This window comes from Egretta garzetta, unplaced genomic scaffold, assembly GCF_000687185.1.
Source record: "Egretta garzetta isolate BGI_Z169 unplaced genomic scaffold, ASM68718v1 scaffold64, whole genome shotgun sequence".
Lineage (NCBI taxonomy): Eukaryota > Metazoa > Chordata > Aves > Pelecaniformes > Ardeidae > Egretta > Egretta garzetta.
The window spans coordinates 1529133-1555861 of record NW_009259596.1 but is presented as its reverse complement, the minus strand read 5'-3'; positions in this window follow the sequence as shown (position 1 = coordinate 1555861).

Sequence of the window (26729 nt, the reverse complement as noted above, 5' to 3'; positions counted from 1 at the left end):
CAATTTTCCTCCTTAACATCTAAAAACATTTAAGGCAGTCATTCCGTTGTAATGGCTTCTATGATCTCAGAATATCTATTCCTAGAAAGAGCAACCTAAATTTGAATAAAATTTAATCAGAAAACATAGACATATCTTAGTTTGCTAGTAAATCTTCAGAGCTGCCTATCAGCTGTGGCAACTGAAATACATAAACTTTAATATACGCAGAGAAAAATGTGATGCACGTAGAGGAAAGAATCCCAGGTTCTAATGGAAAATGATGAGATCTGAGATTACTGTTACCACTCAGGAGGGAGATTTGGGGATATGATAAGTAGTTGTATGAAAATATTAGCTCAGTACTTGGTAGATGTCAGAAAAAAAAAGGCAAAAACTTTCTTAGTAATTATTAGAAAGTGAATAGAGAACAAACCAGAGAGCATTACTTATGCCACTCTATGAATCCTCATCTCTCTTGCCACTTCTAACTCAGGCTGAATACAAAATGATTCTTCAGGATCTTTTTTATTCCTCACTACACACACGCAAATCCCCAAATTTTCTTCTTCTCTGAAGAATAGCAAGGATGATCAAAGATGAGGTGGGATGAATTCTGTGTTTAAGGAACAAGGAGGAATTGATTTGTAAATATATTTGAGGAATTCGAGGAAAAAAAAAGACTCTGGGATTCCTCAGTCTGGCAAAGAGAGAACCTGTGATCAAGGTCTGTAGAACAAGACCAGACCATGGTGAGGGTAGATCGGGAATGACTCCTTACCTGTCCAACAGAAGAAACTGCTGTCAGCAAATGAAGCTAGCATGAGCCAAGTTCCAACCCACAGTTCTTCCTGCGAGGAGAGTCAGGTCTGTGGAGATCCTTCGCAATGATATTCTGGACGCTGTGAATTTATGAAATTTCAAGGTCAGACCAGCAGGAGTTCGGAAGAAAGATTCATTGAAGGTTACTAAATGGACATGTACCATCAGTCTCAGGAAATCTCCCGAACTCAGAATTAATGGTTGCAGGTTACTTGGGGAAAGTATCATATACCAGTCCTCTTTTTCTCTTTCCTAGCCATCTACTAACCACTGGAGAGAGAATGGTTGCTTTTTCTGTGCCAAAGGCCACTTTTGGATTACTTTGTTATAGGTACCTTCAGCACAGACAGCTGAGACCTTTAGAGGTCTCATTAATTACAGATATGGTCCCGAGTGACAACATAAACTATAGCACATTTAAATATGCCAGAAAAAAAAAAAAGATAACAATGGTGTTTGCCATCAGAACATCAAAATATTCTGTCTGCAATTAATGAGTGTGCCATTAGGTTATGCTTTTATTAAATGTCATTTGCTTATTTTAAAATACAACTGGAAAAAATGTAAACATTTCCAAGGAACTAAATTTCAGGAGAAAGCAAAATGCCTAAGTAAGTTTTATGGTTAAGGTAAAGGTTAGGGACCAATTAAGCAAAAGCTAAGCAGCCAAGTGTAAGGTATGCAGAGAGATGACGATGACTGAGCCTTGGCTCAAGGTTCAGCTCATTGAACAAGTGTGAGACGTTATGTTGTGGGACATAATGAGTGGCAGAGTGAGAAGCTGGTAAAAGTTACAAATAGTACTGCAAAGGCTATTTTCTCAGTTGGTTAAGGGTGAGTTACATGGGAGGTGGCCAAATTTCACAATAATGGGAGGGCAATAGTGGGGTCTTTTAGGGACAAGAACTTGCAATGCCAGCGGTACCTAGGTAATGACATCAGTAAAACCATGTAAGGTCAATATTACTTAGGTAACTATCAAAAATACCAAATTTCGATACAGAAATAGGAAAACTGGGACCAATGGGGAAAAATAAAGGTTCGTTGATTATCTGGAGGGAGACCAGAGTGGAGAAAGGGAAGAATCAAGGAGGATGGGGATGGGAAAACATTGATGAGGAGCATAGAGGGGTTTGGGCATGTGTGAGCAGGTAGCTGGTCAGTAAGTATTTTTTACTTAAATCAACTGACTGAAACATTCCCTGTTGATATTATGAGTCAGCAGCAATGTGTGAAGACCCATTTGATTGCTTGGATCGTCACTTCTATTGTGATCTTTCACTGTTTTAAAATACTGTGTAATATATTTTGGGCAAATACTGGGATGATAGTCCATCCTTAGTGTCAGGTGACATGTTTTCACCCTAGCAGAATCAGTAGGCTGCCTTGTTTTGTGTCTGTCCTTGAAAAACCCAAGCTGAATTCCTGATTCTGTTTTAGATTTTCTCGATGGGGAGGCTATAGTTTGCAAATAAAGACACATAAATGTAAGGGCCTCCAAGATAACTATGCTCCCATTATAGCTCATGGAGAACTGGTAAGTGGTTTTTGACCAAATGTCAGTGTCTGCTTTGCAGGGTGTTTTGAATAGCTCTCTGAGTGCCATTGAGCATCTCAATTTGGATACTTACTGACTACTGTGAGAACTTAGAAACCTCGCATACATGGAGACATTTGAGGGCTCAATTCAGATTCCAAAATATAGGCATTTAGTGCTATTTGAGAACCTGAGAACCTCCATGGCCTGCACGCTGTGCTATTAGGTCTGCCTCAGGACTGAGATGAGACCTACAGCCATAAGGAGTTGCATGAAACTCCTAAGGCATCTCAAGTGACACCAGATGCCCATACATGGGTGCATGCACTCAGCCATCATCTTCAAGCTCAATTTTCACCTGGTTTGTCACCTTGAAGGAGCTGCTAGGAGCTAAATCCACAAATGGACATTGGTGCATGGGTGTTGAGTGTCATTCCATATTGCCTTCAGATGTCTGGATGCTGGAGTAAGATTCATGGTCCTGAGGTAAGTGCTACACCGCACAGGAGTTAGGAATGGGCAGATATTCCCTCATTCCCCAGATCAGTGTCCTCCCTGCAGGACTGATTGGTGCCCGCTGTCCTTCCCCTTCCTGGATGCTTCTATTTGGCCTCCTCCTTCTTCCCTGGTGGAGATGAGGAGACACCTTTCATCCTGCTGTGGCACTTGGCAGAACAGGATTTGGGTGCTTGTGAGACAGCTGGCAGAGAATGCAAGTAGGCTGATGTTGCCAGAAATCAGGAGGATGGAGAGAAAGGCAGGCTTCTTGCACAGCGTGGTTTGGGGACAGATTGTGTAGGTGCTATATATCGAGAAGGTGGTCTACCCTGTACAAGGGTGGGAAAATAAATCAATGAGATGGCAGAACTGTGCTGGGAAGAAAGGGAAGACATGATACTTGTATGGAGAAGGAGAAAGAAATGGGCAGTTCTTGGGCTTGGAGAGGGGAAGCATAAAGTTGACTATTTATGTGGGGGATGAAAGAAATAGACTTCTTATAGCAGAAGCGAACAAAGCTGTAGCGGGTCCTAAAAACAGATCTGGCAACCGTGGCTGCCAAGGCTTAACTATCTTGGTCTAAATCATCTCTCAAGGTACAATTGGCTCAAGATCAGCTGAAGAAGGAAATGGCCACTTCTTGTATACTAGCTGAAGCTCTCACATAGGCAATAGAACACTCAGGTCCTCTGCCCACCTCGTTTGCAAAGTTCACTGCTCCTTTTCACTCCCAGAGTTTGCCTGAGGGTCCTGGCACCCGTTAAGGTGTGTAAGTGCTTTTGTGGGTTCTGCTCCTTTGTTTTTCTGCTCTACAGGTTTCTATCTGCTCAGGAAAGATAACAGCGCTTCTCTAGGCACAGGGGGGATTTTGGAGATAAGAATTCTGCAGACAGCTCAGTAACCTGAGTCTTTCAGACGAATGTAGCCTGTGCAGCACCTAGGGCAGATTGTGGCACTCCAAACTCTATTTAGATTAAAGACTTTGTGAAAAGGAAGATTATTATCAAGATGCTATACCTATATCTAGCATACTTATATATGAAATATGAATAACCTTGTGGAAAATCTCATATTTAGCTAAATTATTATTAATAGGAGACAGGGAGGCTTAATAAGTGGGATTAGCACACATGAGTGGCTACATTAATGAACTGTTAGCATAAATGAAATACTTTGAACTTTCATCATTTGGAACAAATAAGCTCGTTCATCTCCAGAGTGAAAAATACCCTCCAACCTTTGATGTGCAAGATAGCTACTTTAACAGGGAGGAGAGAAAGGCGGAGGACTGTGTGTGTACATGTGTGTGTCTGTGTGTAGTATGGCAAGCTCCCACATTTTTATTTTTTTTTAATTTTGTAATCTCAAATTAGCTTTCAGACTCCAGCGACAGTCAAGAATAAGGAAATAAAAAATTAAAATATGAAGACAGAACTGCAGAGTTCTTCCCTTACCACCAACTGTAGCCAGAGTGGCATAAGTTGCTTCTGCGCTTCCGTTCACCCTGAGCGGTGGTGAGCTGGACAGTCAGCCTTGCTAAGGGCTCCCTTACCTCCTAACCCTCCTGAAGTTGGCAGCAGCCTTAAAAGACTTGCTGTGTGTAAAGGTGTGACAAATTCCATAGCTAGAAGAGGTAGGACTCTGAAAAACAGGTCCCTTTTCCATACTTCTAGAGTAAATGATGAAAGCTTCCAATTACACCAAAGATTGGAATAAAAGATGTAGTTTGCTCTGTCAACTGCTCAAATTAACTGAAAATGCACAGTATGCTCCCATACTATCAGAAAACAACCTCACACCTCCAGGATTTCTATTAAAATGAAGGTAAGTATCACAAACAATTTGTGATACTGGCAAGCATATTTGTCATGAAATTAATGATTTTTTGTAACACAGATCTTCTTGTGGTGCTGGATTAAGTCCAGTCATCAAAGGCAACAAATGTGCAGTAGCGATAAAACATCTTGGCTTTTTCCTGAAAGAACAGTTTCATGGTTTCTTGGTATACGTGGTAAGTAAAGGACTGGATTTGAAATCTTTTGCTTTCAGTTTCTTTGTATTAAGGGCATTGAACAATGGGGGGTTTTCTTCTCACAGCTGCTTTGCCCTCCCCAGATTTCTGGGGCATACATGACTGCTGTACTTGTCAACTGGCTGTGAAACACTGCAGTAACATAAACCATGATGCTTTAAAATGCCACACTAAGACACCTGTCCTTTGTAATAGGTGTACTATGAGTCAGCTCAAAATTTAAAACTTATTTTCTTTCATACTTGAACTATTGAACCATGTCTGTCCTACCATAAGGCTTGCTATAAGTGAGTCTGGGAGGCACATAGATTACTGTTTCTTGTGATGGGTGGATTTTCTGACCTGTATTGTGTAAAATTCAAAAACCTGGGTTCAGATGCTGTTATCCCTCATCCATCTCTCCCCCAGGTGATAGATGGCTGTTGCTAAAACCAAGTTATCCTTCTGGCATGGACTGTAGCTTTATAGTGCTACTTCTAGGTCAAGTCTGGGATAAGAAGGCCTCTGAAAATATGGATAGCCTTTCTCTTCCTAATATTTCCTACGTTGTCCTACATGACCACCATGTAACCACCTCCTTGTGAGGAATATTCTCACAAGGTTCAGGTAGGACAATGGCATGGGCAGGATCAGTGCCGATGAGATGCCTCTTGTCCAGTCCCAGGATATAATGGTTGGACTTGATGATCTTAAAGGTCTTTCCCAACCTAAACGATTCTATGATTCTATATCTGTAAAAATGCACTGTGTAATTTCAGGCATGGGATTGACAGTGCTGTAGCATTATATCTTCCCACTCCAAATCTGTTGTCATTTCCATTCAGATAAGAATACTGAGTCTTTACAGAACAGGGCGCGCCATTCTTGTTTATGAGGACAATTTGGGCTCAGATTAGATGGAGCAGAGAATTTATAAATTTTTTATGGGATGCAATGAGGATGAAATCCTGGCCTCTGGTGGAGTCAGGTTCATTTTCTTTAAGACTCTTGTTCAGCTTTGAAATTGTTAGTAGAATAGATTCTGCCCTTGTGCTTTTAAATGCTGCCACTTCCTTCTGCTTTTGGAGAGTCCAGGTGCAAAACAATTGGTTTTGAAAGCCAGATTGCAGAGACAGGAAAATAATCTCTCCAGAACAACCAGAGAGGAAGATTTATGTACACAGTGAGACGTGTTGTTTTTCTTCAACAGTAACAAGTGAGAAAGCATAGGAAAACCACTGGTGGAATAATTAAAATGTGTAGCATCCAACATATAAGATATATTACCTAGCCCATCCCCACCCTGAAATTTGCATGGTTCTTTTCTCCAGTATCTCTTAAATACTGTAGACAAACAATTCTATCAAGTTTTTGGGTTTTTTTTATCTAGAGCCATGTTTGTATTATTGTATCTTTGGATACAACTGGATTATATCTAAAACCAACTGGAACTGCACCCTGACCTTCCAAAACAATTATGGAAATCCTCAAAGGACAAAATAGTCTTGAATTACAGTCACATATTAAAACACAGGATTGCTGAAAGAGATGAGGGCCCTGGAAGTTTACCCTGAAATGTTTGACTATCCCAGTACACATTCAGCCTCTGGTATGTAATTTGCCTGGCATACATAATAGCTTCAAGAATATACAGAAAAGAGCTCTTGAATCAGCACCTTCCATTTCACTGCCTGAGCAGTTTTAAAAAACCATATCTGCATCATGTAATTCTGAAATCCTCATAAATTTAGGAAATAAATAATTCTTATGAACACTGAGTGAAGGAAAGCCCTCTGTAGTTTATTTTTATGTCAAGAAACAGATTTTTCTCCTAGTGCAAACTTATGGAAGGCAGTTTTTGACCAAGAATAATCAGTTGTTGGTAAAACTTGTGTTGTTTCTCTATACATACACACAAAAGGAAATATTTCAGAATACCTGTGAAATCTGTGCACATTTCAGAGACTGAATCCAAATCATAATGAGTTTCAGAAAGACTGGCTCAGCTTTCAAGGAAGAAAATGCAGCAGACTGTGAGTCTTTTTTTTTTTTAATCTTAAACTAGAAGTTATATTCTTTAAATTGAACAGGATTTCACCCCGTGTACACAAGTGCATAGAAAAAAACCATACAGGTACTTTATTCGATTTTCTTTTAGCTGGGGAGTCTGAATAGAATTAGTGTTAGTGAGATGCTTCAGCTGAAAGTCGACAAATGTGTATTTTTTAAGCCTACTATCTCACTAAAGGCCAAACTATGCAACTCTTTCTCATGCTAATGAGAAGTTGGAGTCAATGGGACTTGACGTGTAAGTGCTCAACTACTTCAGTAAAGGCTTCATAATCTGGCCCTAAATGCTTTTGCTCTGTTAGATCTCTGGCTCCCTGTCTTGCTGCCTCTCTGTCTTTTGAAAACAGGTTATCTCTAAAACTTTTGCTGGTGATATATTGTGAGAAGAGAGCTCAGTAGGCTTCCTGCCACTTTTTGAAAACCTGTTAACAGTACATATTAATTGCCGTTTGCTCCCAGCTTCATTATAAATATAATTTTATGCTGATCTGCAAGCTCCATCTGACAGCACTGAGCATCATAATATCAAGATATCTACAGCATCCATCAGCATGATTGACACAGATTAGACAATTGTGCTTTCTATCAACAAGGTTCCTATCTCTGAAGATACTCTCAATGCAGTGCAAAGCCAAATAAAATGCAAATAATACAGTGTAGTCTACTAAAACACGGAAAAAAGAATTCTTCAACATCTTTTTGTGCGTGTTTTTAAAAAAGAGACTAACTGTTTGATCTTCTTAAGAAGGGGGATGAATGTTTTAGTGGCCAAGGAGGGTCATCTGGCCCCGGACCTATATGTTCCTCCTGCAGTGATATTTTATCAGTGGGCTAGATGAGATAATAATGACTGGAAAAATGAAACTGAGTAAAATTCACGCACTCTGATATCATGACACTTATTCACTAGGTAGGATTCTTTCCTTTGGGCATAGGGAACCAAGCCCTACTCTGCTTACTGAAGGGCAGCTCAGCCTAACCCACAGGACTAAGAGAGTGAAAAATGAAAGCAATTTCTCTGATAGAGCCTGCTGCTAATACATGTGCATCCCTCCTTACCGCACAGCTCCTGGGCTCGTGTTCAGCTAGCAGTGCTGCACCTGTGCACTGGGAGCCTACAAAGGATGTGTTTTATAAATCAAATCATCAGTGAAAAGGCAAGCTTTAATTTTACAGGCTACAAATTACATGCATCTGTATTGTATACTCTGCACTGACTGCTTAATGCAGGGACCAAATGATATTCGTGATATCAGGGAGAGGTTTTTCACTACGATGAGATTCAATCTAACTTGCAAATGAACTCCAGATTCTTGGCCTCTCTGTTTTTCCCCTTTCTTTGTGGCGCATGAAACCAGAAAACCATCTGTCGTTGACCTTGGACTGGGGTCACTGTGGTGCTGTCACTGTCAGTGCTCCACCACCCTCTTTGCACGATGGAGCAGCAGAAGGGACTCCCATCGGCACAGCAGAGCAGCTCCAGATGCGGTATTCTGTATTCGCTCCAGTAACGGTGTGTTCTTGTCCCCTCCCTCCACTGCAAAGCAAGGGTATAGTTATCACCCGTATCTCCAGCCCCTGAGGACACAGAGCCTGTACAGCAAATGTTGGAGCATATTGCATTGCTCTGCCAGAGGTGGCCAGGTCAAAGCGAGAGGTGAGCAGGGCTGCAGCTGATGCTCAGCAAAGTTTCCAAGCTAACACCGCTCCCATGCTACACATCTGCTGCAGGCTGTAGCTGCTGGGGACAGAGCCGTCACACAGCAATGAGATTTAAGGATTGGTATAAAGCGAGTATCTGGTCTCTGTCTCACCAGTGGCTAAACTGTGCTGCTTTCAAACCAATTTATTGCCCAGCCCTATCCCAATCATCCACATGTGGTGCTGCATATGTACAGACATTGATACCTCTGCTACAAAAGAAACATGCATTTAATAGGCTGAGTTGAAGATTTGGGTGAAAAGCCTTTACAGAAAGAAGAAAAAGTACGGTGGGCCATGATGACTTTCTTCGTTTAAAACAAAAACTTCTATCTTTTTGCCCGTTCACTCCAAAAGACTAAACGATACTGATTTTTTTTTTTCTCAAATTAAACAGGAAATTACCTCTGTCAGCTCTGTAACAGGTGTTTTTCATGTGTTACTGCAGTTTTAAAGCTTCCTAACATCCCTAAATTTATCAAAGTATAGCCTTGCTGGCTCACCAATCAGGGCAAGACATCCACAGTTGAAGCTCCACCTGCACAGCACAGCATACAGCCATTCTGTCTTCCATCCTGTATCCCCAGAAGTCCACCCGTCCTTCTCTTTTCCCCTGGGAAATCTCAGAAAACTGTCGTTGTACTGCAAGGCAATGTATCTGTATTCTATATTTGCATTTCTAATCAGAAGCTGGTTAATTACTTTAATAACATTTTAATTTGCACTGCAGTGACTTCAGGGTACTACCACTGAATTCAGTGGATTTACTCCACGTAAACACCAGCTGAGCTGGCTGCACCGTTTTTATTTAAAGAGGATTCACATTTGGAAAAGCCAGAGTAAATTGCAAACACTTATAAGAGACCAATGCCATTCTCAAGAAACCTGTACGCTGTGCAAGCAGTTGATATGAAAATAATGAACCTAGGAAAAAAAAAAAAAGAGGCTATTTTTATCTAGAAATACAGCATAAATCTAAGGGGCTGCAAGTCAGTAATATTTCAGAAGTATAGACAAGAAAATAAATAACTATAAATCCTATTCGTCTTCTCAGGATGCACAGAGCACAGGACAGCACTCTCTTTTAAAACATCTACTGAAGCGGCAGAGGACAGTCAGTAGCAAGGCACTCGCCTTCATTGTGGGATGCCAAATTCACATCTCTGTTGAGTCCGCTCTGCCTCTTAGACCTAAGTCTTCCACTTCTGTTAGGAAGACCCACCCGGTAGGCTACTCCCCTGGGCCAAAGCCGAGGCAAGACCTCTTAGCCATGGGGGCAAACCTGAAGGTTTCTCTTCCAAGGATGAAGTGCTAGACTGCTTCTCCACGGGGAACAGCACAGTAAATGAGCTTGCTGCTCCTGCAGGGAAGGACGATTGAGTACAGGAGGTGTCAATTGCTGCCTCTTCTTCCCCTCAAGGTGAAAACCGCTGCCCTGGCCCGGTATAACCTGGCTGCTCCCTGAGGAGCAGAAGCAAACTTGGTTTCATAGAGACAGGAAAAGGAAGCAGCAGAGCTCTGTTCATTTGCTGCCCTTTGTAATTATCTGTTGCAGAAAACTGTTTACGCTTCTTTTTCCCGAGTTCATGCCAAGGTGGGATGTTCTCTGTTTTGACCAGAAACTCCATCTTGAAACTTGGAAATCTTTTCAAAGTGTATCCATAAACAAGATAAGGTATTGATAGACTGATAACCTTTGATGAAAAAGAAATGGCAGGAAAACTCCTAAGCAGCAGTGATACTTATCTTTATAAGAAAACAAAAACAACAAAAAAGCTCTTCTACACCATGGGTATTTGTGAAAGTTTGATTAATGTGTGTCAAGAGATTTGAGGGTCTAAAATAGGACAATCTGAATGTCCTGAGCATTGAAGATTACCTCTAAATATTGGATATTTGACTCCTCCCAGAGTTAGGATCAATGGGAACTTTGTTTGCTTGATAGCTCAGTAAAAAACGTCAGAGTCAAAGGTAGAGCCAAATCACAAAATATTTTGATTAGAAGATCACACAAATAAAGTTTGCCTCATCAGATCATCAGCTACAGATCATCAGTTATATTTCATTGGCCATATTATTTCTCAAGTGCCTCTAACAAAATGCTGCATACATTTGGATTGTGTTTGTAAAAATGAGAGTAATTGCAAAAACTTTCTGTGAGCCATTATAGAAATAGTAAAGGGCCAAGGGAATGCCCCCAGAGTGTGAACTTTGATGGCATACTATATTAATTTAGCAACTGAACATTTGCATAAAGCTCAGGTAGAGCTATTCCTATGAATAATCTTGCACAATAACATCAGACATCTCTACTAATCCTACAGAACATCAAAAGCAATGCTGGCTGCTATTCAACACTGGGTTCAGTGCCATGACAACAGATGGAATTCATGGCTGAGGGGTAAAAAAAAAAGACTTCTATCCCCCGTCACTTTCTGTAAGAATACGTGTGCTATCTGCATTTACACAAAACAGCTTATTTGTGAAACAGAATGTAAGTGGTGAAAGTAGATATGGAAATCTTATTTAAATCCTTGCAAAGGGCAAAGAGGAGGAGGAGGGAGAATGGGCTGGATTTCTCTTCCTCTGAGTTCGGGGGGAGCAGGCTGAAATTCATAATATTATGGTCACAGGCAGATGACATGAAAATGATTTTTTGATGTTGTTAAAATGAATGTTCCTACGTTTTGTGAAAAGATCTTTCTGAGACATTTAAATCTAAACATGTGTGTTTTGCAGTAAAATTTTGTTTGGCAATATTGTGATAACTTTAGATTGAACATTTTGGACATTATTGTCCTATAGTGTAAGAAAACTATAAATGAAAACCTAAAAGTTAAAATTACTCATTGGTTTACACCATCCATTAACAAGAAAACTGTTGAGATGAATGGGAATTACCAGTGTAAAGCAAAAGACATCTTGGACTAATTTTTGTTGTTTTTTTTTCCCTCTAGTCAACAGCACACAGAGTTAAGGTGATGAGTCAGATGTGTCTACTATGCAACTACTAAAACCCACTGCTGCTTCAAATGACCAGGCAGTCAGGCTTACCAAGTTTAGAAGACAAAATAACCGTACTTTCTGATGTACAAAGAGGCCAAGTAACAACACACTCAGTCTTGCAGGTAGAATTGAGAATTCTGGGAACTGAGATGAAATTGATAAAAGAAAATGGAGCTTTAAGGGCTGGACCCAGCAATGCATTGGTCAAAAGATAGTTTTTTCCATTTGCTAAGATGCTTGCATGATCAGATAATACATGTGCAGAAAAATATAGAGTAGAAATGGCAACTCTTTAAAGGTATTCTCTGGTTACCTGTCCCTGTGTCTAATAGAAACACAATGTTCCATAAATAGATTTTCAGAATTGTCTTCGCATTTTCCTCAGCCATAAAAATGTGGCTTTGCATGATGCCGTCCATCAGAACCATCTGTAGTACAGAACAGAAGCGTGAGAGATTTTTTTCTGCAAGATGGTAGGCAGAACTAACCATATGGTTCTGCATTCATTTTATTTTGCAATGCTTATTTAGTACCCTGGTTATTGGGTACTTTAGGAAAAAAAGGAATGTTTTAACATTTCCTGGCCTAGCTACAAGCGCAAGCTTACAGTGGCATGCCATTGCAAGAATGCATAAGGAGCACAAAGCCTAGCTGAATACCTCATGCCTGCATCCTCGATCTTTGAAGAATTTTGGCTCAAGATCTTCTTGTTTTGTGGCCTTGACTGCATATCACTGAGAATTTCCTTTTATTTCATTCTCCACATATCGTGAAAAGAAAGAGCCAGCCTTTGATAATAGCTGCAAAATTGTTTTTAATTTTGTTTTTCTACCCATTCTCTAATTTATTTTCAGTAGTTCTGGCTCTGAAATACCACTGTAAAATTTCTTTCTGAGATACCTGGTGTTTGTGTCTGGTTCTTTGATCTGACCTGTGGCAAGGAACAGGAACAGATGTGAAAGACTTCTCTGCCCAAGCAGTGTGATCAGATGCTCAGCTGTGCACAGTTGCACGCAAAGGCGTTCAGCTGCAGATGTTAGATTTGAGGGGCATTTTGAAAATGTGGTCAAGAGTATAAACTATGTGTCGGCCTTGTTTTAGATTCCCAGTCTGTATACTATGAAAGCATTTAATTGGCCTTTAGTAAGGGCTCCTCCTCCTCCTGCTGTTTTACATAAAATTTAGTGTATGACTAAATCAGCCTTGTTAAAACGGACCATCAGCCAAGTGGAGACAGAAATTAATCATGATAGAGTAATAGACAAAGTTACATCTTTTTAAGGCTAAGGAGGAATTTAATGTGCTCATTAAAAAAAAACATTCACTAACAAAGTTAACATTCTCATACAATGGAAAAATTCCTAATTCTGTGATACACAATAGGACATCCAATTTAGAAAGGGTCAGTGATTTTCAGAGGTCCTTTTCCTCCTTTCTGGAGGGAATACGTTCTTTGGAAACCTACCTTTTGAGGGAAGGGTGGAAGGCAGCAAGACCTATTGAGATGACAATGAGATCAAAAAAGAAGGAGTGATTATTCAAATCCCTCAGAGAAATAAAAGCCTGAAGTAAGAAGAACTGAACCCAAAAAAGGAGCAGGCAGGGTGGGGAGCGGGCAAAGGGGAATGAGAAACAGAAACTGAATGCAGAGGGCAAGGCCTGAATGGGAAGCAGTGAAAGAATTAGGAGTTGAAAAGGGAAGGAGGAGGGGAAAGTAGGGCTGAGGAAGACAAGAAAGCAGTGAGAGGCACATCATGGTGAATGAAGCAGAGATGGAAAGTTTATTCTTCTCAGCCCATAGCAGCTCTTTTGAATACTTTATATGATGCATCTATGATGCTAAAACATAGCTTAATCGTATTGCTTTTCCTGGGGTCAGATTGATCAAAGTTTCCATTTTTACGACTCTTGTCAGAGTGGGCCACACTGGTGAGTGGCAGGTACTGTAAAGTTTCAGAAGGCCATGAGACAGCACATCCAGTCCTCTGCTCGGTTGCTTAGATACACCAATGAATTGTATTAGGAATTTCTCACCTCATATTTGCACTCCCCTGTTTCAAGTATTGCATTTCAGATAATAACATGAGCAGACTCCAGGCATGCAAAAAAACTTTCTTGTTTTAATGAAGAAAACTACTCCCAGTGTGACTGCAACCACAACAAACATTTTATCAGAGATTGATTTCCTCATCATTTTTCTAAAGCCTTCCTTCTGCAACCTCTGCTCTTTCCTCTGAATACCCTGTAAGTCACAATAGCTCAATTCTTGACACACTGTATGCTGGAATAGTCTTTGAAACTAAATTAGAGCAGATTTCAAACCCACTGAAGGATATATCTGATGATGGGTGCCCGAAAAAGTAGTTGGTGGTTAGCTCAGCAAGAAGAGCCGACACCTTCAATGTTCTAGCTATACCTTTATATTAGAGCAGGAGGCATATAGCAGGAGATGTTGTGTTATCTCCCTTAAAGTGAGCTAGGACATTAGCCTGAAACTGCAATCTACAAACGAATTTTACTAGGAGTGTCACAGAAGTGGCAGAACATGTAAGCTTGTGTGTGTGGAGTAACTGTGAATATGGTCAGAGGAGAAAGCACTCAAGGAGTATGAGTTACTCAGACAATATTGCCTTCAACTCAGAAAAAGAGGATAGAGGATCTAATGATGCGCACTGATGGGTGAATATTAAATTTTTTTTAACAGTTGGCCCTTAACAGAAATAAATGGATTTATAGGGTAACAAGATAAAGTCATGTTATCAGTGAAGTGGAGGCACATTAGTGGTTTTCTTTATGAGCAGTTCCTAATTAAGGCAAAATACTTATGTCTCAATTAATTAAAACTTCAAACTCTTAAAAATTTCATTGCACTTATTAACTAAAGAAAAGCTAAATTTATCCTATCTTAATTCTCTTCTGCCTAATAGTCCAGCTGCAAGTGCAGTTTTCCTTTTAGTATTGGCATGTAACAAGATGGAAGTCAGTGTCATCTCAAAGCATGGGCCATAGGTGGTAGGGGTTCAACAGTCAACAAATGGAAGCCTTGTGGAAAGTTAGCTCCTTTTGTGTCGTTTTAGCATATTGCATAATTAGGATCAGGCTGGTTCTCTTTTTGGCTGCCTAAAGATCTGTGACTTCCACCTTCATGGGTCCTAGATATAAATTGAGTCTAACCTGTGTTGAGAAAGAGAAGAAGCTAAAGCTGATGCTGAAGAGGAAGAGAGACGGAGACAGAGACAGAGACAGTGACAGAGACAGTGACAGAGACAGAGAAAAGGAGGGAAAAAGAAGGAGAGAAGAAGGATCTGGGCATTTGTTCTAATGAAGTTCATCTAAGAAAAGTTACAGGAATGGTGACAGATCATTTGGCAGTGAAAAACCTCTTTTACTAACGCTTAAATGTTTATGTTTTATTACCCCCCATTAATTTAAGAAAATGCAAGAAAGGAAACTTATCTTCCTGTGCTCTTATTTATTCGTGAAGAACCACCAATGCTGTGATACTACATACTAACAAGTTAGGCATAGATATTAAATATATTGAGTAATATAACTGTGGGAATAATGAGATAAAGTGAAGTCTCTGATTAAATATAGTCTCTGGAAGAATAAGATAATTTGAGCATCCTGTAACAATCTCTGACAGGAAGGAAGTTAATAAACAGTGGTTATTAAAAAAGAGCAACTGATGTACTGTAGGAAGAGCTGGAGAAATAAAATCTCCCGCTGAGGAAGTAGCTCACAAAGTCAGCTTAGCAAAAGATAATTTTAAATCACAATAAAATATGTTTTGCCATAGGTAAGAATACATTCTCTTGCGTTCAGTAAATTTGGGGTTTTTTTCCTCCAAATTTAGTTAAACTGCTTAAAAACACACTGTGCAATCAAATTCTATGAAGAAATATTGGGAAGCTTGTGCAAGGTTTCTGTCTATTTAAATTATTTGATTATTAGATGGCTACACCTGCAATTCTTTTGAGTTCAGTTATAGCAAAGTGCAGATATCAGTGTTCTGCAAAGGGAAGTGTGATTCAAAGTGCATCAAAGATTAGCGTCTGCAGACTTTCTTCTCCCTGTTAAAGACGGTGACCTATTTAATAATAACATTTCCAAAGAAATTAATGAGTTTCTATTCATTCCCCTTCCCTCCCCATACAAATGCTGTACTCAATGTCCCTCTGTTGCTGTGTGTTCATGAACCTAGAAATGCAGAAACCTGTCAGGGAGTCTAAACTGAGTTTTAACTACTCTTTCTTAATGGCTTACTTTGACATATGCTTAGATGAAGCCATAGCTCTCAGCAGAAATAAAAAAGAACATTGTCCAGATGTTTCAGAAAGTTTTTTTTTTTTCTTTTTCCAGCAGGGTGTCTTTATTGTTCGTTTCCTATTGATAGCAGGCATTAATAGATGAGTAACTAATACTTGCCTCCAAAGAAAAATTCTCCTAAGTAGAATTCCCCATGGTAAATTCATTGCCTGCCAAAGACTCCGCTGACATTGTGCATACCAGGTATAAGACTGCTGAATGGTCACTCTGCAGTGCCAGCAGCCGCCCTTGAGCGTATGTATTAACTGCATCTCACAAATCCCTGGAGGCTTGATGAGCCCTACACAATGAGGTCCCTTCTGTTTCTTCTGGCTAAAAGATGTACGCAAAAATACTTTAATACACTACTCGGTTGGCTTAACATTTGGGCTCTTTCGTGATCCAGGGAGCAGTTTAAGTGATCCATCTTAGAGACATTCAGTAAAGGTATTATGACTCAGAGCTTCCACACCCCATCATGTTACTATATTCAACATTTGACCAAGCACTGGCTGAGTGGCAGTAATTGCCTATGTACACACCCTGGGTTAACAGGAAAAAGAAGCTTGAGTTGGATTAGGTTACAATGAAAGAGAGGCAAGCTAAATTGAAATACCTAATGCTTGCCCCGGGATCAGGGCACACATCCTGACTACTACAGCTGCTTGACTGACGAATGAAGACCTGTGCAGCTGAGGAAACCTGTAGGTACATCCAAACCCTCAGAGTAACTATTGCTGCTCAGCCCATTCTTGGCTTTTGGAAGGAATCCTTTGCAAGTTCAAGGGATGCAAGGCTGATGTCTGACTCTGGCCACCAAGGGGTTGGTGTGGCACTCTAAAGATATGGTCCTTATTCAGATTGCTCATCCTGCCCTGCTCCCATAGCAAAGAAGGAGGACAGTGTTGTCTACAACGGGCCTGGACCAAAAGCAGTGCACACAAAACAGGGATCTCACTCTCCAACTCAGTCAGACAAAGATACATTTAACTTTCAGAAACTTTCTAATATTGTGCAACAATTTCTATCATTTAATTGCATAAACCTACCTGCCTACTAACACTTGTTTCTAAAGAGTCTTTGGTAAACCCGTTTTGCCTACTTGAGAGGATACGTGTGTCAGCATTCAGAAAGAAGTGCTTAAGTTCTGTGAGGAGTTGTCAGAGACTTGACGGAAAACATATGGTTAAGGACTGAAAAGTAGGAAAATATTTATCTAATCAGTTGAAATTTGCAACCCTAGAAAGAAGACAACTGAAAAGAATCAAGATTTGGGAGAGAAAAAAGTTGAAGCAAAATTTAGACAGTCATGAAGACAGAATGGATTGATGAGGAAGAAGAGCTCCTGAGGAACGAAGAGCTATTTTCATCCCTGTTTTATAAGGTAGCTGAGCACATATGACAAAATATGAGGATTTTTTTTTAAAATTATATACTCCTGGTAGGGTAACTGTGCGAATAAGGTATGTAGTAAGTTATACAGCCTGTCTGTGCTGTGTGACTTCCATAAAAACCATATTCAGCAAGTCTTGCTTTCTAGCAAACAGTGGGACATTCAGCTTATATGTGAGGGCTGAGGGCATTCCAGTGAAAAGAGAGGGCACAGAATGGGAAAGAGAAGCAACATTGGCACAAAAGAGGCAAAGAATGCCAATTCAGAAGGCGGGTGTGAAAGTAAAATCTGCTTCCATGCCTGCTACAGCGTATATTACACAACTGGCACTTACTTGGCAAATCACCCACTCAGGCACTGACCTTGGCAGCATCACAGGGATAACCTCTATGTGAGGAAGGACTGTTCTTCAACAATGTCTCCAAAATGTTTGGCACCAAAGTACTTTTTTAAGAAAGCAAGCATTTCTTCCACTTCGTATTTCAGTTGAAAACCAGCATTTTCTTTTGGCTGCAAAGGAGACATCCTGTCCGTGACTTTTGGTATATTCTTCATATGGTGTTCCAGATTATTTGATATTGCGTATAAATGCCATTGCACAACCATCCCATTTTGTGGGTATTCCCATGTTAGAGAGCAATGGGTGTATTCAGAGGCTTGCTCGACTCAAGTGATCTCCTTGTTAATTATTTGGGGAATTATGACAGAGTACTTGGAGCTGCAATGCTCTGGTAGAAAGTCTACTGAAGGAAAAATGGAAAGCATTCCAAATACTGGTGAAATCAAGGTGCATCTCTTCCACTGACATACTATCTTGCACACAGTAGTGAAAGAAAGATTGGGGATGTTAGTATGAGTATTCATATTTTAATGCTTTAACAAAGTAAATCTGTTCACTTTAATGGCTTGCTGGAGGTCATATACTTACTCAGATCATGTAGAAACTCAGTGCCCAATTCTACAAACATGAGAGTGAATGCTATTAATTTGTGTGAGCAAAGTTAGCAACATGTTCAAGGCATTACAGTATATACCTTTTGGACAGTAACTTTAAAGAGGGAGGGGATCACATGAATCCTAGAATGAGATTTGGTAAGCGTTTTTAAGCACACTCCAAGGATGAAAATCAGTCCTCTGGGTAAGAACCTAAGTCTCTCAAAGAAACTTGGAGTTAATTTTGGACATGATTGGAATTATGATTACTGGGAAGAAAAAAATGCATTAGTCTTCAAATTGCACAGAAACATGAAAGTGAACAGAGGCAGAGATGTTTATTACAATGCAGATGAAATTAATTCCTACAGACTTGATATTGATTTGCATGTGGTCCCTAAAGAATAACTGAAACTTTTCAGTGAAGTCAAATAGTAGCATGTCCCCTTGCCATGCACAACAAGTTCAAAGTCTTTGAATCAGGAGAAGGAAAGTCACATACAAATATGTAGGTGCTGTAAGCAATTTACACCCTATTCAGCGCCTCCCACAGAAAGCCTGTTTAGGTGGAACATGGACATTACTTTTAAATAATGTAGGTGTAAATATTATTGTGAGTTTTAAAGGACATAGTCATTCTGAGAATTATTCTTGCTAGTAAAGATTGCACCAGTGAACTAGCAGATCTTTGTAGGTAAACATTTTAAGAAGCCTTCTAAATAGTGTTTTGCCCATATGCATCCCCATACTTACTACCAGATGGCATAAAAATGGCATCACATGTTGATCTCTCTCTTTTTCTCTTTTGCTTCCACTGTCACTCATTTTGATGAACTGAGGGTCACAGCCAAAATGACAAACAACAGCAAATGCCTGGAGCCCAGATGAGGAAACAAGATTCAATTCAGGTCCCAACTTGACCATTTTAATGGTGGTGGGAAGGGACAGGAACTGGGCTCGATCAGATGGGATCTGCAGCTCACTTTCACCACCTTTCTGACATGGAATGGACATTCAGTCTGGATGGGACCTTTAGCTTGGCTCTTGCTGTGCCTCTGCGCTCTGAGGCTGCAGTATGCCCCGTGTTGGGTGCTGGCACTCCCAGACTGGCTGTGCCAGCCTTGAACATCCATCATGACCAGACTGGGTACAGATTTCCTGGAAGAATTCACACAGACTCCACATCAATTCGATTCCGTTATCTTTAAAAAGAACCCCTCTCTTCAGAAGACCGTGAAGCATATAGGCGAAAGGAGTTTTTAGAGGATGGGCAACAGGTTACAGAAAATGAGCTGAATGCCGAAATGGAGGAAAACTGAAACTCTGGAGTTTTTCCAGGTGAAGATTTTCTTTGTAGCTGTTGGAGAGGTATTTAGCATCTCTTTCTCAATTTGGCTGCCTTGGAACTGAGAAGAACATTTCTCCTAGCACGGTTCACAGGGAGATACAGGATCTTTGAATTTAAGTGATCCATCCTTACACTGCCAGGTAATGTCACAAAGTCAATAACAGGGAGTTGCATATTGCCCTTTCCTGTCCAGCATATGGTAAGCCCTGCTTTGTATCTCAAATATAGGGGTCTCTGTAAAGACTAATGCTCCCGCATGCTGGTGCAAACAGTACTTGCTGGATAAATAAAAGAGCTTGCTTTCTCACAGCTATATTGCTGTGGCTTGTAACTCTTGCGCAAAGGTCTTAAAGCAGAAGGTTTCTCTCCTCTGCCCAAAATAGCCACATTCAGCTTTTTGGATTACAGCTGAGATGATTGCTTCACAACCTAACATCCACAGCAAGCAAAATATGATGACATGAAATTCAACAAAGATTTTTGATGAACAGACATCAGCAAGTAACTGTAGATCTGTGAACACAAGCGTTTAGTCCTGCTATTTAAAGTTCTTGGACTCCTTTATTTATAGTAATTTCTATGTCTTGTCACTGTGGCATCTGAGTGGCTCACAAGACTCCCATGAGCAATGAGCAAAGCAAAGAATTATCCCAGTTGGGGGGAAGGAGAAGGGGAGGCTGAGAGAAGTGGCAGTCACGCAGAGCACTTGCAGAACAGCCAAGATCACAATCCATCCTTCCTCCCCTTTATGAGTTCCCCATCCTTCCTTCCTTTTACTAGACTGTTGGCCAAATAAATATGTGCCTTCTATCCAAAGGTCTTTCTCCTGGTTTTATCATCATGATCGAGCTAATTGGGAGCAGGAGGGTAAATGAGGCATAGCTGATGTACATGGCATGATGCCCAGCTGACGCTACTATTAAGCTGATGCCGGAAAAGTTAGGAAACCATAGCCTGGCACTGAATAATAGGCCTATTGCAACTCAAGTGTGGGGCAGAGGGAGATTTTCCTGCAGCTGGCACCTTGTCTACAAGTGGTGTACAAGAGAAAGTAATGAATGACTTGACTCTTTATGTTTCCTACATTCATTTTATCACAGTTCATCAGGCACCCATGAGTCTGACTGATGACTCCATGTAAAAAACAACAATCGTTTCCCTTAAGAGAAATGAGTGATGGATGAAGAATAAGCTGCAATTATAATCTCCCTTTTCATGGGTTAGGTCGGCAATTTAACGAACTGTGCTCATTAACTGATTTAAGTTCCAGTTCCCTGTTTTTATATCTGACATGAATATCTTTAAGTTAAACATTGCTTGTGATGCAGGATAGCAGCTAACATCATAAATAAGGAACACTGGAGATAAACTAAACTTTCATTTCAGAATGAATTTGCTCCATCAAGATAAGGTACCTGGCACCTCGCTCAACACTTTTTCCATTAAAAGCCCATGTTTGCCCAAAGGGGAGCATCTGTTAAGATCACTGCTGCCACATGGAAGCCTTTTCCCATATGTACTCCAGATAAAATGAAATCAGGACATAAAATTTTTCATCACGAATGAAATCTGTTAAGTGAAAGAGAAAAACAGCTATGTAAAAGCCAAACACTGCCTAGTAAATGCGGGTGAAACTTGCCTTTCTCCCCTTTTATCGTCTGATCTTCTCCAAATATGCAATCTGCCGTGAGTACCTGACTTTGGAGGGACAAGGCTGAGCTTCTTGGATGAGACAGTCAAATCACCTAAGATTTTATGAAGCATCAGAGCTATTAGTGAGTATTTTACTGCTTGGTTGGAGATGGTGATGATTTACAGGAAACCTGTGGATAATTAAAGGCTGCAGAGAGTGGTTGCCATTAAAAAGTAATTATTTACCATTGATTAGCATATTATGGTGAGGCTAATTAAGGAAAGGAACAACTTATTCAGGGTTTTGATGGATTCACCATTGCCAGGAATTTTCTTTAAGGTTGGCTGCTTTTCTAAAAGGTACGTGCACATTCAAACAGGAAATCATAGCTGAAATACTCCTAGCCTCCTTTTGTAAGGGGTTGTATTTTAATTAGCACCACGTTTCCTTCTGGTTTTTCCTTCTATGGTGTTAGAAATGTTGTAGGTTTTTTGTATACTCATAACAGAAGCTATTGTGACATCTATTTGGGTGGAGCAGCCTCTGGTAAAGGGCTATTCTTTAACGCTGAGCTGCACGTATCTCACTTTCTCCCTCACCACAAGTAGGTGCAGCCAGGAGGGATTGAAGAGTGGAGGCTGAGAACTGACTCCTGGCTCCTTTGCTCTACTGTTGGTTGTGTGCCACATCTAAACCACCTTCTCATTGCAGAGCTATATATAAGAAACTTCCAGATTAGGTACAGAACTGGTTCTTCAAGATTATTTTCTTTTCATAAGAGCACAGGATTCATCTTGGGAAGGATGGAGGGGCTGGGGACAGAGACATGGCAGAGTCAGTTGAGGGGCTCTTGGGTGTCAAAACAGTCATAACCAGGAAAATACCCCCATGACCGTGCACTGCTCCACTGCAGTGTCTAGCGATAGTGATTAATCCATGTGCAGAACTCCAGGAAGAATTATAGCTGCATGGGCACTTCTCACACCATCCTATTTTTCTATTCCAGGGCTTTTTTAGGGGTTCCCTGTCCCTTGGTCCCTTCCAGCAGCTGCTGCTGCTGTGGATTTGTAGCTGCTCTTTCTGCGTGGGCTCTGCTGCCACATGGCACCGTAATTCTCCCTTACTCACCACAGCTCTGCCCACTCTCCCAGTATCCATGGCGTTATTGAATAGTACATCACTTTGTTCTCTGAAGAGAACGTTATGTGTTTTGGCTATTAATCATGAATCCAGTGTTTTCACTCTACAGACCTGAAGGCTTAATTAAAATGATGCCGATTCTTTTGTTCTCAATCATCACTCATTCTCTGCAGTATATGGAAAATTTTCCTCTTTCCACCCAACCTTACCTGGTCTGCAAAGCTCTGATCAGTGGGCAAAAAGATGTCCCCAAATGTGCCATCTCAAGAAAATACAGTTTTCAGCAAAGCATAGAAAACATAGAAAAACAACAGAGATGATTTCTTCGGCTGGGAATGGTCACTCAACATGGTGTCCCATGAAATCAAGCATCCGCGCTGTAGGTCATTTGGGCTCATCTTTTGCAGTCTATCAGTGCATTTGCTTCTGTTTGAAGCCTGTGTTGTCAGGGTGCTGTGGGCAGGCAGGTTGATTTATCTGTCTCTGGGCTTTGAAGCTTTTCTCTAGTATCACAGCACCCAGAGCAGAAGTCAGCCAGAGAATGAAATAAAGGGGGATTTAACTAGTTTTTCCACTCATTCTCCTGCTTTTTATGTTATGTTCCCTCTCCATGTTTGCTGCATGCATGTGGATAGCTATGAGCTGTAATGACCTCTCGTTTCTTCTGCAAAGACCCTCAGTTAACAACACAGCTGGATCAGGCACATGGGCATCAGCCTGCAATGTCTGCTGGTCTGAAGGCTGTGGCAAGCAACACAGTTCTCAACCTGTCATATCCTTATGCTCTTTTCTAGAGGAAAGGAGAAGATACTGTGTAGCTTTAATGCTATCCATCAGAAAAATTAAGCCCATTATTATACTATACTTTATTTCTTGGGCTCGTTTGGTCACCTACTGTAAACTACTCACTAGGCAGGAAAAAACCCTATTGAGCCAGGAGCAATCTGCCTGAAGACCATAGGATCAAATGGTTAAACTTTTATATCCAGAGTTGCAAGATGTCAATTGATAGCATCTTTGCTTTCTGCTTTGTTGCAATGTGAAGTGCCTCACACAGAAAACCGGATGGCATATGAATAATAAATATTGCTGAGTAACAGCTGGAGTTTCTCAGGGTGCCTGTGTTCCCCTGAGTGAAACGCTTCCCTGTATAATTTACTAGGTGTCTCTCATTAAAGTGGAGATAGTATATACAATTACGGTTAACAAAATGATACCTCTGAACAAAAAGGGTCACTGCGTTGCCTGGAAACTGTTAGTCTATCTAAAACTGAGTGCCTGCTATTGCAGACCCGTGTTAATCTGTGCTGCTTTTGAGCAGGAGCAGCTACGGGAACTCGGTCCAAGAGCGAGACACTTGTTTGTCTGCAGGAGGAACCCTGCTGGAGCTGTGAGAGCCTCCTCGCTCCACATACAGGGTCACCTGGACAGGGCAAATGGCATTTTACTGCACACCACGATGCTATGGGGTGGTGTAAATCCCAAAGTCTCTGTATGTGGGAGCCAAGGGACAGCATACATACATGCTCCCGGTCCTGTAAAATAGTTCTAGACACAACGTGGCCGTCGTGACTCTGCTCTGAATGCTATTCCCTTCAACAGGGGCATAGCAGCAACTTCAGGCTCTGAGCAGGAGGCAGGGGTGTAGCCTAAGGATAACTTCTGTGCATATATTAATACGCTTGTTTCTTCGGTTCAGTGGTAGAGGAGCATTATGGACTTTTTCCTATGATATAATGTCACAATTAGTTGTGAGAGCCACTGAGCCTATTATAAGGGACATTTCATGCAATCATGTTTGCTGAAAAATTTTTCATGCTTGCAAGAACAAGAATATATACCCAATTATTTTTAGAGTGGCAATTTTCTCCATGTGGATTTAATTAGAAAATGAATAAAGAGAAAGTAGGGGTTTTTTTGGTTTGCTTTCTTTTTACAAACTCAAGTTTCAGGAAATGAACTGCATAAATGTTGCTGCCTTGGTAGCCTTTAAAATGATAATAATAATAACAATAAAATCTTGTTCTCAAAAGGCCAGGAAGGCATTTGATGTAAATAGACTCAGCTCCATGGAAGCTCATGGATTTTTGCCAATTGATACCAATTTAGAATCTGTCCTGACCTTTCATTCGGGGATATAAAGTGCCCTGATGGCAACCACAAATTTTGAAAATGGCAGAGTTCTTTTAAGACATATTTAGAGAATAATTGAACCTTGAAAAGAGGAAGATTCAATGACAGAAAGTTTATGATAAGTGGGTTTTTTGGAGGTGAGAGGGGTAACACAGTGAATCATATTTTCTTGAAGGCCATGACTCTCTTACTCAGAGTTATATTGAATTGAACTTCAGCATGTGAGAAGAGCTGATTGATTTTGATGGATTTGCTCACAGATCAAGGTGCTTATTCAATGACAGTTAAGTTGGCAGAATTGGATCTTCTGATAAATAAAAAACTTTTTTGTGAAAGACAGATGAAACAGGGTAGCATCTTCCCAGCCTAGCTACCTATGTAACCCCTTAGGCACTGATCTTCCTAGGCATGTCATTGAAGGAAGGCTTGAAAAAACCTTCTTGACACTCACGTACACTCATGCTGAGGAGACAAGGACCTATTTCCCACCCTGAACTGCAACCAGCAGTCATGTCCTCTTTGCATTGCACGCTGGCAGTTAGTGCTCATTCTTGGGAACAGGAAACCCTGAATCCAGATCTTATTTATCTGAGGAGGGTTTGATTTCATTCAGGCTATATTGAAGGGTGGCCAACCTCCAGCCCTGTGGTGTCCTGGATAAGAGCGTACTGAGTTCCCTTGAAGCTGCACCGTGCAAAGGGTGGTGCAGTTTATAGAAGGCAAGGGAAGCCAATGTTCTCCTCTGTATAAATGGGTGATACCTTTCTGCTTTCAAGCATTCTTCTTCTGCTCCCTCCTTTGGCAGGAACCCAAAGTGGAAGTGCATCTATGCCTGAATTATGTGCCTAAACTGGGTTCAAAGTCTCTGCATTAAAAAGTGGATGGGAATGCACTCTGTATCCAAATGTTATATCATCCCTCATATTGCAGTATTTGAGAGGAGTTGTGAACGGGAACGAGCTTCACCTTGTCCCTCTGCGTGAGCTGTCATCACACAGTGACACAGGCGGGTCTTTGATCTTTCTCCCACCTCTGTTTTTCTTTCCTGGAGTAAAACACCTTCATTCTCTTGCTTATTCCTTCTGCCTCTGCCTTCACCTGGGAATTTCTGCCCCTATCTTCTCCCCTTAATATAACCCTTCTTGTTTGTCCCACTCTGCCGGAGCAACTGAGAACTGCAGCCCTCAAGAGCTGGTTTTGCAGCCCTGCTGTGGATACCTCGCTGTTCATGGGGTAACCCTTGCCTGATAACCCAGCTCTGTGCTTTGCAAGTCGATTTGGCAATAATACCCCAGGCCACTGTGAAGTTTCTGGTATTTCCATGTCTGTTTGATATCTCTTCACTTACCAGTAGTCATGCTGAGGCTATGCCACTGGAGTGGGGTAGTCATCGGTAAGTCTGATTTTGCTAATCATTCTCATGGCACGCAGAGTAAGGAGGCAAGAACCCCACTGGTACAGGTCTAGCGATTAACTATTTGCTGATTCCTGACATGACATATGAGTTATCAAGGATGGTGTCTAAATCAAATAATGTAATGCACAAATTACCACCTTCTTAGTTCTCAAGCTATAAATGCAAAACCTGCAAAGCTGTGCCTGATGGGAGGACCAAAAGAAAAACAATAATACATATTTCAGAAAAAGTCTATTTTAGCAGCTATGACATGAATTGCAGAGTGGGTGATTTCAGACTCCATTAGAATATTCTGTATTTTGAGAGATAAATGACTGAATAATAACTGTATGCAGTTTGGAGTTAGAAGTGAATTGAAAGCTCTGGAGTCTGGTGTCAAAGAGATGTGTTTGTTTGCAATAAGGCTGGGATGATATTGAATACAGAGAAATCAAGTAAGGCCAGTTGCTGAGGGATATTTAAAGGGGAATAAATCTTACAGTACCTAGGTAGATAGAATACAAAAAGTGAGAGCATTAATTGAGAAACATACATTGGAACATAAAGGGGCTGCATTACTCTATCAGTTGATGCTGCATTACCTTATCTGAATATTTAAGTACAGGAATTAATGTGGTACATTAAATGAAGAAAAAAAAATCACTGTAGTGAAGCTAAGGTATTGGAATAGAGCAATGTATTTATCACAAACGAAGCAAGTTAGAGTTAAAAAAATAAAAAATAAAAAATACAAGGAACAAAGAATTAGTGTAGTGCTTCATAAACAGGCATTGATTTAACTGGCTCAATCTTAAGTCTGC